Source organism: Onychomys torridus, chromosome 2 (genome assembly GCF_903995425.1).
Source record: "Onychomys torridus chromosome 2, mOncTor1.1, whole genome shotgun sequence".
In the NCBI taxonomy this organism is placed as follows: Eukaryota; Metazoa; Chordata; class Mammalia; order Rodentia; family Cricetidae; genus Onychomys; species Onychomys torridus.
This window is the reverse complement of record NC_050444.1, coordinates 126,351,334-126,364,490: the sequence shown is the minus strand read 5'-3', so window position 1 is coordinate 126,364,490 and position 13,157 is coordinate 126,351,334. Positions and strand designations below refer to the sequence as shown.

At 38.6% G+C, this 13,157-nt stretch overlaps 1 protein-coding gene across 3 annotated transcripts in view; it reads right to left on the bottom strand.

Annotated features, from left to right (window-relative positions):
• The window catches only part of Faf1 (Fas associated factor 1), a 345,021-nt gene that overhangs the window by 313,314 nt on the left and 18,550 nt on the right, over positions 1–13,157 (bottom strand). The window lies entirely within an intron of this gene.

The following is a 13,157-nucleotide window of genomic DNA, read 5'->3' as shown; positions in this document are numbered from 1 at the left end:
GCAATCTACCTCTGGGGGATCTTTATTACTCCTTTCTGTTTATTTAGCATATCCTTTAGAGTTCAATTAGATCTTTCTATAACTGCTTGCCCTGTAGGATTATGTAGTATACCTATAACATGCTTTATGTTGTAATACACAAAAAAGTGTTTCGTTTTACGAGACTATGCTGAAGCATTATCAGTCTTAATCTGTACAAATATCCCCATGATGGGCATGACTTCTAATAGATGTATAATTACAGAGTCAGCTTTTCCAGAACTCATAGGAGTTGCCCATTGAAATCCTTAATATGTATCTATGGTATGGTGTACATATTTCAATTTGGGGTATACAAGGAACAAGTAGGACATTTTCTTATAATTTCCTTGACTTGTTGAAAGTGATGGAAAAATCCTTTTTCAAACCTTTGCTATTGACATGGTGTTTTTTATGAAATTCTGAGGCTTCTAGCATATTTCCTATCAATAGTTGATCATCATTAACTTGTGCTAGAGGGCCTGGTAGACCCATATGAGATCTAATATGTGATATATATATATATATATATATAAGGGATGGTTTCTATGTATGATTATTTCTTGTAACTAAATAAATGACAAGGTAAATTCCATATCATCTGGAATAAATTCAGTAGTTTCAAAATGCAAAATAGGGCTGGAGAGGTGGCTCAGAGGTTAAGAGCAGTGGCTGCTCTTCCAGAGGTCCTGAGTTCAATTCCCAGCAACCACATGGTGGCTCACAACCATCTATAATGAGATCTGGTGTGAAGGTACACACGCAGTCAGAGCACTGTACACATAAAAATAAATAAATCTTTTTTTAAAATGTAAAATAACTTTCTATTATTGAGAACTATATTAAAAGGTTCTGGAAAATCTAATAGTACCATGAGAATAGCATATAATTCTGACTTTTGAACAGAATCATAAGGGCTTTGGGCCACTTTATTCAAACTTCCTGATTTATAACCTTCCCTTCCTGATTCATTTTCATCAGTTTAGAATTTATAAGCTCCAGATATTGGTCTTCCCAATACAATGTGAAGAAGGGTCCAGTTAGTTCTCTTTATAAACTGAATTCTCTTGCTTTTGGGAAATTTGTTGTTAATCTCTCCTAAAAAAAATTATTGCAGGATCTTTGCCAATGTTCATTTCCTGCCCATAAAGAGGGAATTTCAGCATTAGTAAAAGGCACTACAATTTCTGCTGGGTCTATTCCTGCTAGTTGACAAAGTCTCAATTTTCCTTTTAGAATCAACTCAGAAACTTTTTCCACATATGTCTAATTTTTTACTCTGCATGGTCAAAATATCCATTCTAAGATAACAGCTTCCCTCTACACTGAAATCACTGTAGGGAAATGCAGAGGATAAAATAACCAGCATGCAATCAAGCTCTGGATCCAAATGATCCATATGTGCATCCTGTAATTTCTTTTCTACCAAAGCCAATTCTCTCCCAGCTTCATCTGATAATTCTCTTGAACTATTTAAGTCCTTGTCACCTTTTAAGGTTTGAAACAAATTAATCAGTTCTTGAGTTGTTACTGCAAAAGTGGGCCATCGATAGGTAATATCTCCCAGCAATTTTTCAAAGTCATTAAGAGTTCGCAGTTGATCTCTCCTGATTTGTACCTTTTGGGGTTGAATTTTTTGTAAACCTATTTTATAGCCTAAATAATTAATAGAATTTCTTCTTTGTATTTTTTCAGGAGCAATTGGTAACCCCCAACAAGCAAAATTTTCTTTACTTCTTCAACTATTTTCTCTAAAGTATTTACATTTGAATCAGCCAGTAAGATACTGCCCATATAATGGTAAATTATAGATTAAAGTAACTGTACACGAATCATTTCCAACAGCTGTCCTACAAAATATTGGCACAGGGTGGGGCTGTTTAACATCCCTTGTGGGAAAACCTTCCATTGATAACTCTTAACAGGCTGAGAATTATTATAAGTAGGCATGGTGAAGGCAATTTTTTCTCTATCCTTTTCTTGTAAAGGTATAGTGAAGAAACAGTTTTTTAAATCAATAGCTAAAACAGACCATCATTTGGGTAATAGAGAAGGCAAGGGAATTTCAGACTGTAAAGAGCCCATTGGCTGAATCACCTTATTAACAGCTCTTAAATCTGTTACCATTCTCCATTTCCAGATTTCTTTTTAATAACAAATACAGAAGAATTCCAAGAACTGGTAGATTCTTCAATATGTTGAGCATTGAGCTGCTCCTGTACCGGGTATTCTAAGGCCTGTAATTTTTCTGATGTCAAAGGCCATTGTTCCACCCAGATAGGTTTGTCAGTCAACCATTTTAAAGATAGGGCTGCTGGTACCTTTGAAAGATCAACAGCTGCTGTACCCTGTTTTTGTACAACCTGAATGATCAATGACTATTCTTTATAATACCTTTTAATACTTTTCCCAGAAGTATATGTTAGTTTATGGTTTGTTTCTAAGATTGGAGCAATGTTAATCTGGGTATTCAATTGCTGTAATAAATTATGTCCCCATAAATTCATTGCTCTATTAGCCACAAATGACTTTAATTTTCCTGTCCTTCTGACCCTATACATTCGACCCATCTCACGCTTTGTTTTACCTGAGATTATGTTCCAAGCCCTAACAGCTGAACATTTACCTCAAGAGGCCAATTTGGATTCCAAGATTCTGGGGCAATTATTGTTACATCTGCCCATGTCTACAAGACCTTGAATTACAATGTCATTTATTTGTACCTTTAGCTTTGGTCTTTGATCATTTATAAACGTCTGCCAAAATAATTGCTTTATGGTTTCCTGAATTTTTTTTAATCTTCTAAAGCTGTTTTATCAACCAGAGCAGTATGGTTTTTTGGTTTTGTTAGTTTGGTTGGTTTTTGGTTTTTAGTTTTTTTACAATAGACATTAGGTCCTTTAATTGCTCTGGAGAGGAGTTTCTCCTATGGTAACAGGGAATGACTGAACCAAATTTGACATGGGGACCTGCAAGAGACCCCCACAAGGCATTTCCCAACAGCAAAAGGTTATCCTGTCTGTCCCTTGTTGATCTACACTCATTGGTCCAATGTCAACCTTTGCTGCACCTTCTGCATACTCCAGAAGGCAGGAGCCTTTTGTTTGGATTATTCCTAGAAAAAAAAAAAAACATTGTTTCTAGGAACACCCTGTCTACATTCCCTTTTAGGTGACCTTGTTTGCTACAAATAAAACACCTGACATTTTGATTTACTTCAAGCCTCTGGAAATCACCTCTCCTATCCAAGCATCATCGTGGTCATGAAATTCAATACTGACTGTATCTCAGATCCATTCCTCTATGGGTGCCGATCTTGCCTTTAAAGGCCCAAATACCCTTTTGCATTGTGAATTAGCATTCACAAGCCAAAGATTCAATTATTACTTGTCTAGCTTCTGAATTCGGTATCATTCTATTTACAGTTAAAGTCATTCTTTGTTAATTTAAAAAAAAAAAAAAAAAAAAAGAGGAGGAGGAGGAGAAACAGTGAAGGTTTCTTTTGGGCCCTGTATAACTTTAGTAAATAACTCAATTCTCTTTCTGACTTCAATTCTGTTCCAAGCATTCAATGCTGCTGCACAGCATAGAGCCAGGGTATGGTCATCATATAGAGACTGTCTTTATACATCAGCATAATTGCCCTCTTCAAGAAGTTGGTCTTGGAAGATTTCAATACCTCTAGCCCTACTTCACCATTGAATAATAATCCTAGCCTCATCTGTCCACCAGCTCCTCCACTGTAACTGAGGACCAGATTCCAATACTGCTGTAACTAAGTCTTTCCAGTCTTGTGGGACAATTCTGTTACCAGTTGACCATGAATTTAACATTTGCTTCACAAAAGGTGAATGCATACTATATGAGACTATCACTTCCTTAAATCGCCTCAAATCTAACATTTCGACAAGAGTCCAGTCAGCTCTTGCTTATTAGCCTTGGGGACACTTGTCATTTGGCAGTTGTTCCTGTAAGATAACTGGATAACTGGATACAGTTGGTTGTTCAATAACCCTGGGCTATTCCTCTCTAATTTTATAATGTAATGGTGAGGTTGGTTCTCCTTTAAATTCATCTGTCTGGGTCTGAATATCTCTATGATCTGCTTTAATAAGTTTTTCTAAGACTTGTATCTTGGCACTCATATCAACCAACTTTTTTAGGAATAAAAACAAGAATTATCACAATGATAATTAACATTATGTCAGCCCCAATTAAGTTGATTATCCCTTCATTTAGTTGTTCCATTTTTAAACCATCTACTGTGTAATCAGAGACCTAACTCCCTCCATCATCATAGTGCTTCCCATTTTTTAACATGAGAAAAAAAATCCTCCTTTTTTTATTTTTAAACTAATTCCCCCTTTAAGAATTCTCAGTTGTCTCACCAAATCTGCTGACAATGACAGTGAAGATGATGGTGAAGTGTGAGGATGACTGCTGCTGCATAGGACAGTAAAAGCCCGAGCAGGTGTCAAGGCAGCTACCTAGTGTGGCAGTAGTCCAAGGAGGGGGTCCAGGGAAAACCCACAACCCACCAGGAGAGGGAGCTACTGTCTGAAAAATGCACAGGGGCTCATAGGTAGAAGCACATGTGGTGGGAGCTGGCTGAAAGCAGAGCAGCCAGTGGTGAGGGGCTAACTCCAGTGGCATTTAGAGCCCAAGGCTGCAACAGAAAAATTCCAGACTCACTGGGGGGGGGGGGGGCAGCTCCAGCTTGTGCCAGTAGCTGCAAAGCCATGGAAAGGTGGCTTTTTCGTGAATTTGTGCCCCAAAAGTTGGAAGCCAGATGAAGCATGATCCTAATTAGTCTTATCAATAAAAACCAGGAGTCAGATATAGGGGTAAAAGCTGAAAGATCAGAGAAGCAGAGCAGCAGCCAGAGACTTAACTCTCTGAATCCTCAGACTGAAAAGGGCCAAGATTCTCTCTCTGCCAAGCCTTATCACTTGCTGTCTCCTATTTGTACAGACCTCTATAGTTAACTAGTGGCTAGCTCCACCCTCTGATCTCCAGGTAAGCTTTATTTGTCAGAACACAACAAAGTATCACACGACAACATTTCTAGAGAGATGACTTAAGTAGAGGATGAAGGTTAACAAAATAAAGTTCTTCATTGAATTATAACAGTTCAAATGACTAAAGATGAGCAAAGTATGCTGCAATTGTTTGAATATTGTTTGTTCTCTCCAAAATTCATACTGGAGTTTAATCTCCATCATGAGAAATTAAGAGGGTATAAAGTTAATCAAGCTGTAGTGTTCAGATGGTATAAAGCCTTCATGGCTTTGTAAAAGAAAGATAAGAAAACACACAAAGCACTTCAAGTATTGTCACTTGTCTAGTGATCCCACTCATCATCTTGGGACTCTGTCTAGTGAAAGCCATCAATTCAGACACACTGTTAGCAGACTGATGCAGGAGGATCATTTGAACCTAAGAATATGAGGTTAGCCTGAACAAAATATTAAGACTCCACCTCAGGGGAAAACAAACAGAAAGGAGACTGAAAAGGCAGGTGTGGTGGCATACCTATAACCCTAACACAGCTTTATGAATGGTTTGTTTTACTTAACTTTGCTTTGCTCTGCTATGTTTTGTTTTGTGCAAAGTCTCATAGCACAGGATGGCTTCTAAGTCACTCTGTAGCTGAGGCTAGTCTTGAACTTATAATCTGAAGGTCTATAGCTTTCAAAGTAGCCAATGAGTAATTAGACTATTAGCAATAGGAAAGGGTCAGTATATATAAATTAAGTTTTTCAAGGCAAATATAGCACAGTCTTGAGTTCTACCCAATCAAAGAGCAACTACATCTATTACCAGTCTACACAGCCGATGCAAACTCAACATATCCAGAAGCTAAGCGGGTACTGTCCTAAATCGTCAGTGAACCAGGCCTAGGTTTAAGGTAAGACTTTTGTGAACTGAAGACCCCACTGAACCAGTGGCTTTGTTTTAAGCCAGGCAAGTACAACCCGCAGCCCATAGAATACATGTGTCCCAGAATAGCTATGAATATGGCCTAGCACATTTATTTACAGATCACAATGTCATGTCACAGTATCAAAGATTTCCTCCAAAGGAAAGACTGAAACAAAAAACATTTTATCCCCTATCTCTCAGGCAAACCAAAATTCTACCAAATTTGTTTTCTGCCACAAAAGTTGTAAATCTGTTTCCTTTCACACTCAAATGTAAGTACACACAAATCTAGGACTATGGTGTCAAAACACAACTTTATACTAGCTATTACTCTAGAATAAACCTCAGTTTAAAAACAAAAACTTGGGGATAGAGAGATGGCTCAGAGGTTAAGAGCACCAACTGCTCTTCCAGAGGTCCTGAGTTCAATTCCCAGCACCCACATGGTGGCTCACAACCATCTGCAATGAGATCTAGCACCCTCTTCTGTATACATAATAATAAATAAATCTTTAAAAAATACATTAAAAAACAAACAAACAAAAACTTTTTTTTCACCCATTAAAAAGTTATCAACAACCAAAGGAATGTTTAGGCAGCTAGCTGCTTTTGAATCTACTTCCTAGAACTTTACAAATTCTCATTAAAAGGCAATAAATCACATAATCACCCATTACAAATCAGTGTCAGTAAAGTCATGGATCTTAAAGGAGAAACTACAACCACCACTTTATTAAACTAGCATAATCCATAGCAACAATTTAAACATTTGCCCTTTTGAACCCATAGATAAGTAAATAGTCCTCATCCCTCCAAGGAAACTTCTCTATGTAACAGATGGAGTCAATTACAGAAAACAACCAATCAAAATGCAGAGTTGTTGAGCCCAATCCCAATAGATACATCTATTAAACACTATCATACCTAAGGCTCAGGGAACACTGGGGGGGTGGGGGGGTGCTGAAATATTTTAAGAGCCAGAGGATCAGAGAGTTTGCTATGCGATTGTCTCTCATTACTAATATGAGAAGCTACACCCATAAAGTCTCATCAACATGACTGCCTAACCATGTTAAACAAGGATAACACCAATAGACATGTCAAAGTAGACAGAGGAAAGCCCATGAGACCTCAACCCTACACCAAAAACTACAGGCACCTAAGGAATGCTGAGAGTAGGCGAAAGTCTTCTCCAAGAAAGAACACACCAATTGGTTACCCAATACCAAATAGTCAGCCCTGAAAACATAAGTACTGGTAACATTATACAGACTGTACAGGTTTTATTTATAAATATAGATGTATAAACATACATATGCATAAAACAGTAATTAATGAAAAAAAGAGAGGCCATGAATTTGAAAATGAGCAAGGATGGGTATATGAAATGGCTTGGAGAAAGGAAAGAAAATAATGTAATTATAATCTCAAAAACAAAAGGAAAAAATTTAAACTTTCTCTCACTAACACTTCTGAATGACAATTCAACTATTAAATAATTCAGAGAATAGTAAAGACAGGGTTAAAACTGACTGAAATCTAACTCTAAAGCCATTTGGGTACATGTAACCTAAAACTAAAACTCTTTCTTCTTCCTTTACCACAATTTACACTCATTCTTTCTAGCTCAATAATTCCTCTATAATCACAAATAAATAGGAAGGCAGGTGCAATTATTCTGTTAATTCAGCCAGACTACCTTTTGAAATTATCTGCTTACCTCACTTTAATGTCAATGACTAATATTTAATATGATGAACAATTCTGACTTAAAAAATCAAAATTTCTAGCCGAGCAGCTGTGGCACATGCCTTTAATCCCAGCACTCAGGAGGCAGAGCCAGGCGGATCTCTGTGAGTTTGAGGCCAGCCTGGTCTACAGAGTGAGTTCCAGGACAAGCACCAAAACTACACAGAGAAACCCTGTCTCAAAAAACCCAAAATCAAAATTTCTACTTTAGAGCTGGGGAAATGATTCAGTAGTTAAAATGCTTGCTATCGGAACCCCAGAACCCACATACAGCTAGACACCGAAGCATATACCTGTAACCCCAGCACACGATGGCAGGTAGAGGCAGAAGCTCAAGGGCCAGTTAGCCTGGTGTATGAAGCTGCAAAACAAGTGAGTCTGCCTCTAACAAGGTGGCAAGAACGCTGCCCCCTAGCCTCCACACGGCCCATCATTCACAATAAATATGCACGTGTATGCACTCACATGTATATAACATATACCAAAAAAAAAAAAAAGGAAAAAAAATGCTTTTACCTTTAAAAAGTTTGAGGGGGGGCCAAGGAGATGGCTCAGACCTGAGTTCAATCCTGAGCCCATGTGAAAAAGCCTGATGTGGTAGTATGCATACCTGATCACAGCGCTCCTATGGCAAGATATGAGATGGAGGCAGGAGAATCAGCCAGAAGATCATGGGCCAGCTAGCCTAAAGTTCATTGCATGCAAAAAAACAAGAAAGACCCTGCCTCGTCATAATGGAAGGATAATCAACTTCCTACAGGCATCCTCTGACCTCCTGTCATACATACAAGCCTGAGCAAATGTACTATGCATACACATACATACACACACACACACACACACACACACACACACACACACAAAAAAAAAATCCATAAAATTTATGTTCTACACTATTTTTTCAGAGTAGTCTTATTCTAATAAATATTCACTAAATATCTCTTATGAGTTTCTGTAGTAACAGATGATTAAGAACTAAGCAGTTGATCTCCCAAAGAATTGGCAGTAGGTGGTAAAATATGTAAACTGATCATTAACCATTAAAAAAAGAGAGAGAGAGAGAAACATGAGCAAATACAGAATAAATTACCAGGTCTCAGTAGATGTATAGGTTGTGTTGTGAATGTTATATACAAAAGATAGGGCATGATTTCTTTTTTTTTAGGGCATGAGTTCTTGAAGAATAAATAGAATCGTTTCCAACGGAAATAAGAGTCCAACACCAAGTCTCCACAGAAATACATCTTTTTTCTAAGTCATACAAATGGATCATAAAATCAAAGAATGAAAAGCAAAAGTCTTCCTTGATAAAGTGATTCTTAAGTTCTGATACAAATGAAATTTGCAGATCCAACTCCAGATTCACTGAATAACCTATGGTTTAGGAAAGCCTCTAAGTTACTCTGTTACACAATAAAGTTTGAGATCCATTGATTTAGATCAGTTTTTAGCACTATCAACATTTAAGACCTGATAATTCATTGTGGGTGAATATCCCATGCTTTACAGACATTTAACAATATCTTGGGCCTCTATACCTTAAATAACAACAGCACATCTCCAGACACTGCTTAATGTCCTGTCCCCTTGGGGAACAGAAATCACCACTAATCTAGATCAGGAAAATTTCCTGTAAGGCATCTAGTAAATATTTCAGGTTCTGTAGTCCATATAATCAACTCTGCCCTTCTACTAAGGGCAAAAGTGGCCAAAGACACAAACAAAAATGAGTGACTGTAGGTACCAACAGGCCTGTATCTTCAGAACCAGGTGGTAGTTTGGCCCTCAGGCTGTAGTTTGCTGACCCCTAACATAGACTACATGCATTCCAACTAAATATCTTCAACTACTGCTACCAAGTAATTGTCTAGACTCATATCTGACTTTATCTAGTCTACTTTTAACCTACATAGTAGTCTAGACAGCTCCATTAAAGGTTAACTGTATTGCTCAGAGAACAATTATCAAAATACTGTAGCTCCAGCTGCTCTACCTAAGTGTACTCTCTGACAATTGTACTCTATAGAGGTATAACTATATATTACTACATGAGACACATTCAAATATCTTATATTGTAAAGCTACCAAAACATACAAAGAAAAAAATTGGTTTTACTGAAGGCAGTAGCAATGATTTTCTTTTAAACTAAATCATTTCTCTTATGGGCAACCTTTATAAGAAAATAATTCCAGGATGGGCCACTTTGTTCATGAGGGATCATTGGGCAATAACAGGAAAGGCAAGGTAAAGAGGCTCACTGTACACAGAATGGGTCATCCTATCTACTTGATTACTCAATTCTTTCCCTGCTAAGGTCTCCTTTTGATGAGCATTTACATGGGACACAAGTATCTTTGTTGGGGAATATTAGTTTAAGGTGTGTTACTTTTGTTCATGTTGCATTTGTTTAACTCTGTGAAGCTGTATTACTGTGCCTGTGTAAAACACCTGATGGTCTAATAAAGAGCTGAACGGCTAATAGTGAGGAAGGAGAAAGGATAGGCGGGATTGGCAGACAGAGAGAAGTAGAAAGAGAAGTCTGAAAGAAAGGGAAGAAGGAACAAGAGAACAAGGAGAGGAGGACTTCAGGGGCCAGCCACACAGCCTGACATGGATTAAGAAGGAAAGAAAAGGTATACAGGAATAAAGAAAGATAAAAACCCTGAGGCCAAAGATAGACGGGCTAATTTAAATTTAAGAAAAGCTGGCAAGAAACAAGTGAAACTAAGGCAAGGCATTCATAATTAAGAATAAGCCTCAGTGTGTGATTTGAGAGCAGGGTGGCAGGGCCCCCAAAAGAGCAAAAACTAATAACAATATATCTTCACATCCATTGTCCAGAATCTATGCACATACTTCTTCCTAAATGTCTTTCTCAACAATTTTCCAATCATGCTCTTTCTAATCCCTGATCATTCAGCCAAACCATTGGCTATATAACCCACCAATCAGTAAACAATCACACATCTGATCATTTCTCCTTTCAAGCAAAATGTACAATCGTGTACTGCTGAAGTTCTTTCTACCCCATAGAACAGTGTCTTTCAGGATTATCCCATAAAGAAGTTTTAATGCTGTAGTTGGTGATGCCTGCAGAACATGCAGAACAATAAACCAGGTCCTAATCTTCTCTTCCTCGGTCAACCAATCATAGGATACACCATGTTTGGAAGAAAGCACTGTAACAGCAGAAACCATAGGTATTTGGGCAACTTCTTCATGTAACTTGTTTGTGTACTCAGGACCTGCTCAGGCCTGATCACATAAATACCACTTCCATTTGATAATGAATTTCTGCTGTGCACATCCTACTTTATGGCATGGTAGATCAGATAACACCCAACTCATGATAGACAGCTCAGTTTGCATAGTAACTTGGTGGCCTGCTGTCAAACATTCAGTCACTAAAGCACAATAGCAGGCCAAGAGCTATCACTCAAAGGGCGAGCTGTTGTCTACAAACAATGTAGGGCCTTGCTCCAATACCCCAAGGGTCTCCTTTTTGATTCACCTATAGAGACCTACCAAACACTCCAAACCACATCCCTACCTGCCACTGACACCTCAAATACCATCAGATCTGCTGGTTCATATGGTCTAAGCAGTAGGGCAGCCTGCACAGCACCCTGGACCTATTGAAAAGCCTTCTCTTGATCCAGGCCCCACACAAAGCTAGCTGCTTTCCATGTCCCTTGATACATAAGACAGAAACACATCCAAATGAAGAACGTGCTGTCTCCAGAATCCAAATATGCCCACTAAACACTGTGCTCCTTTCTTGATTATGGAAAAGGCCAGATGCGATAACTTATCCTTCACCTTTGAAGGAATATCTCTGCATGCCCCACACCCCCGGACTCCTAGAAATTTCACTGAGGACCTTGAATTGAGGCCCTTGGTTGGATTTATTTCCCATTCTCTGATACAAATTTGTGTTTGCTACCTCTTGCTCACTTTGTTCAATCTGCATAATGCCATCAATATAGTGAACCAGTAAGACATTTTGTGCAAGAGACAGATGATCAAGATCCCTTTGGACTAAGTTATGATACCCTTGAAAGTAAAACTATACCCTTGAAGTAAAACTGTAAAGGGATTCTGTTGGCCTTGCTAGTTGAAAGCAAATCATTTCTGGGGCTCTTATGGACAGATATTGAGGAAAAGTATTTTCTAGATCAATAACTGTATACCATGTACCAGGAGATGTACCAAGTATATTCAAGTAAAGAAACCACATCTGGTATAGCAGCTGCAATCAGAAATATTACTTAATCAAGCTTATGTTAGTCAACTATCATTCTCCATGATCCATCTATCTTCTGCCCAGACCAAAGGAGAGTTAAAGAGGTAAATATGGTAGGAACCACTACCCCTTTATTGTGACTATACTTTTCATTGTGACTACAACTTCCTCATGGACTACACTTACTATCTCCCCTCTAGGAGCCAGCTTTAAGTCTGGTTATATAGATCTAGAGCTAGCTACTGATGGATACAGCGGGACATCAGTATTGTCTTGCCTAGCATTTCCATCAGGGAATATCAATGAGGATTCCACAGACAATAAAAAATTAATTCCCGGACCCGGACCTGTCCTTAGTGCATGAGCTAGCTATTTGAAACCTTGGGCTTACACAGGGACACTTTGCTCAGCCTGGAAGGAGGGGACTGGACCTGCCTGGACTGAATCCACCAGGTTTAAACGAATCCCCAGGGGAGTCTTGGCCCTGGAGGAGATGGGAATGGAGGGGAGGGGCTGGGGGAAGGTGGGGCGGGAGGGGGGAGGACAGGGGAACCCATGGCTGATGTGTAAAATTAAAACACAAATATAATAAATAAAAAAAGGAGAAAAAATTAATTCCCTCAGGCATAAATGTCTGTCTTAGTTAGGTTTCTATTGCTGTGTTCAAACACCATAATCAAGACACTTTCTTATTAACAGAAAAAGCCAGGGCACAGTCACAATCAAACCAAAGCAAAGCCAAACTTCCAGTGTAAAAATGTCAGTGCTTGCCAGGCAGTAGTGGCACATGCCTTTAATCCCAGCACTTGGGAGGCAGAGCCAAGTGGATCTCTATGAGTTCAAGGCCAGCCTGGTCTACAGAACAAGATCCAGGAAAGGCGCAAAGCTACACAGAGAAACCCTGTCTCGGGGGGAAAAAAAAAGTCAGTACTTGACATCTGGGATTCACTTTAGTAACCCTAGCCTCTTGTTAATCCATCCAGTTCTGATGGTTTAGAAACCTTGTAGGACCTTCATTTTACTATAGAATTACTGAAGTAATAATGCCTCAGGAAATCCTAGATAGATCTCAAAGATGCAACTCAACATTTCCAGCTCTGCCTCCTAAGGAGTTCTTTCTCAGATACCTCTATTTGGTTATAGGAATCCCAACTTATACTACAGAAAAAGAATCTCAGAGCCAGTGAGATGGCTTAGTGGGTAAAGACATCACAAAGCCTGACA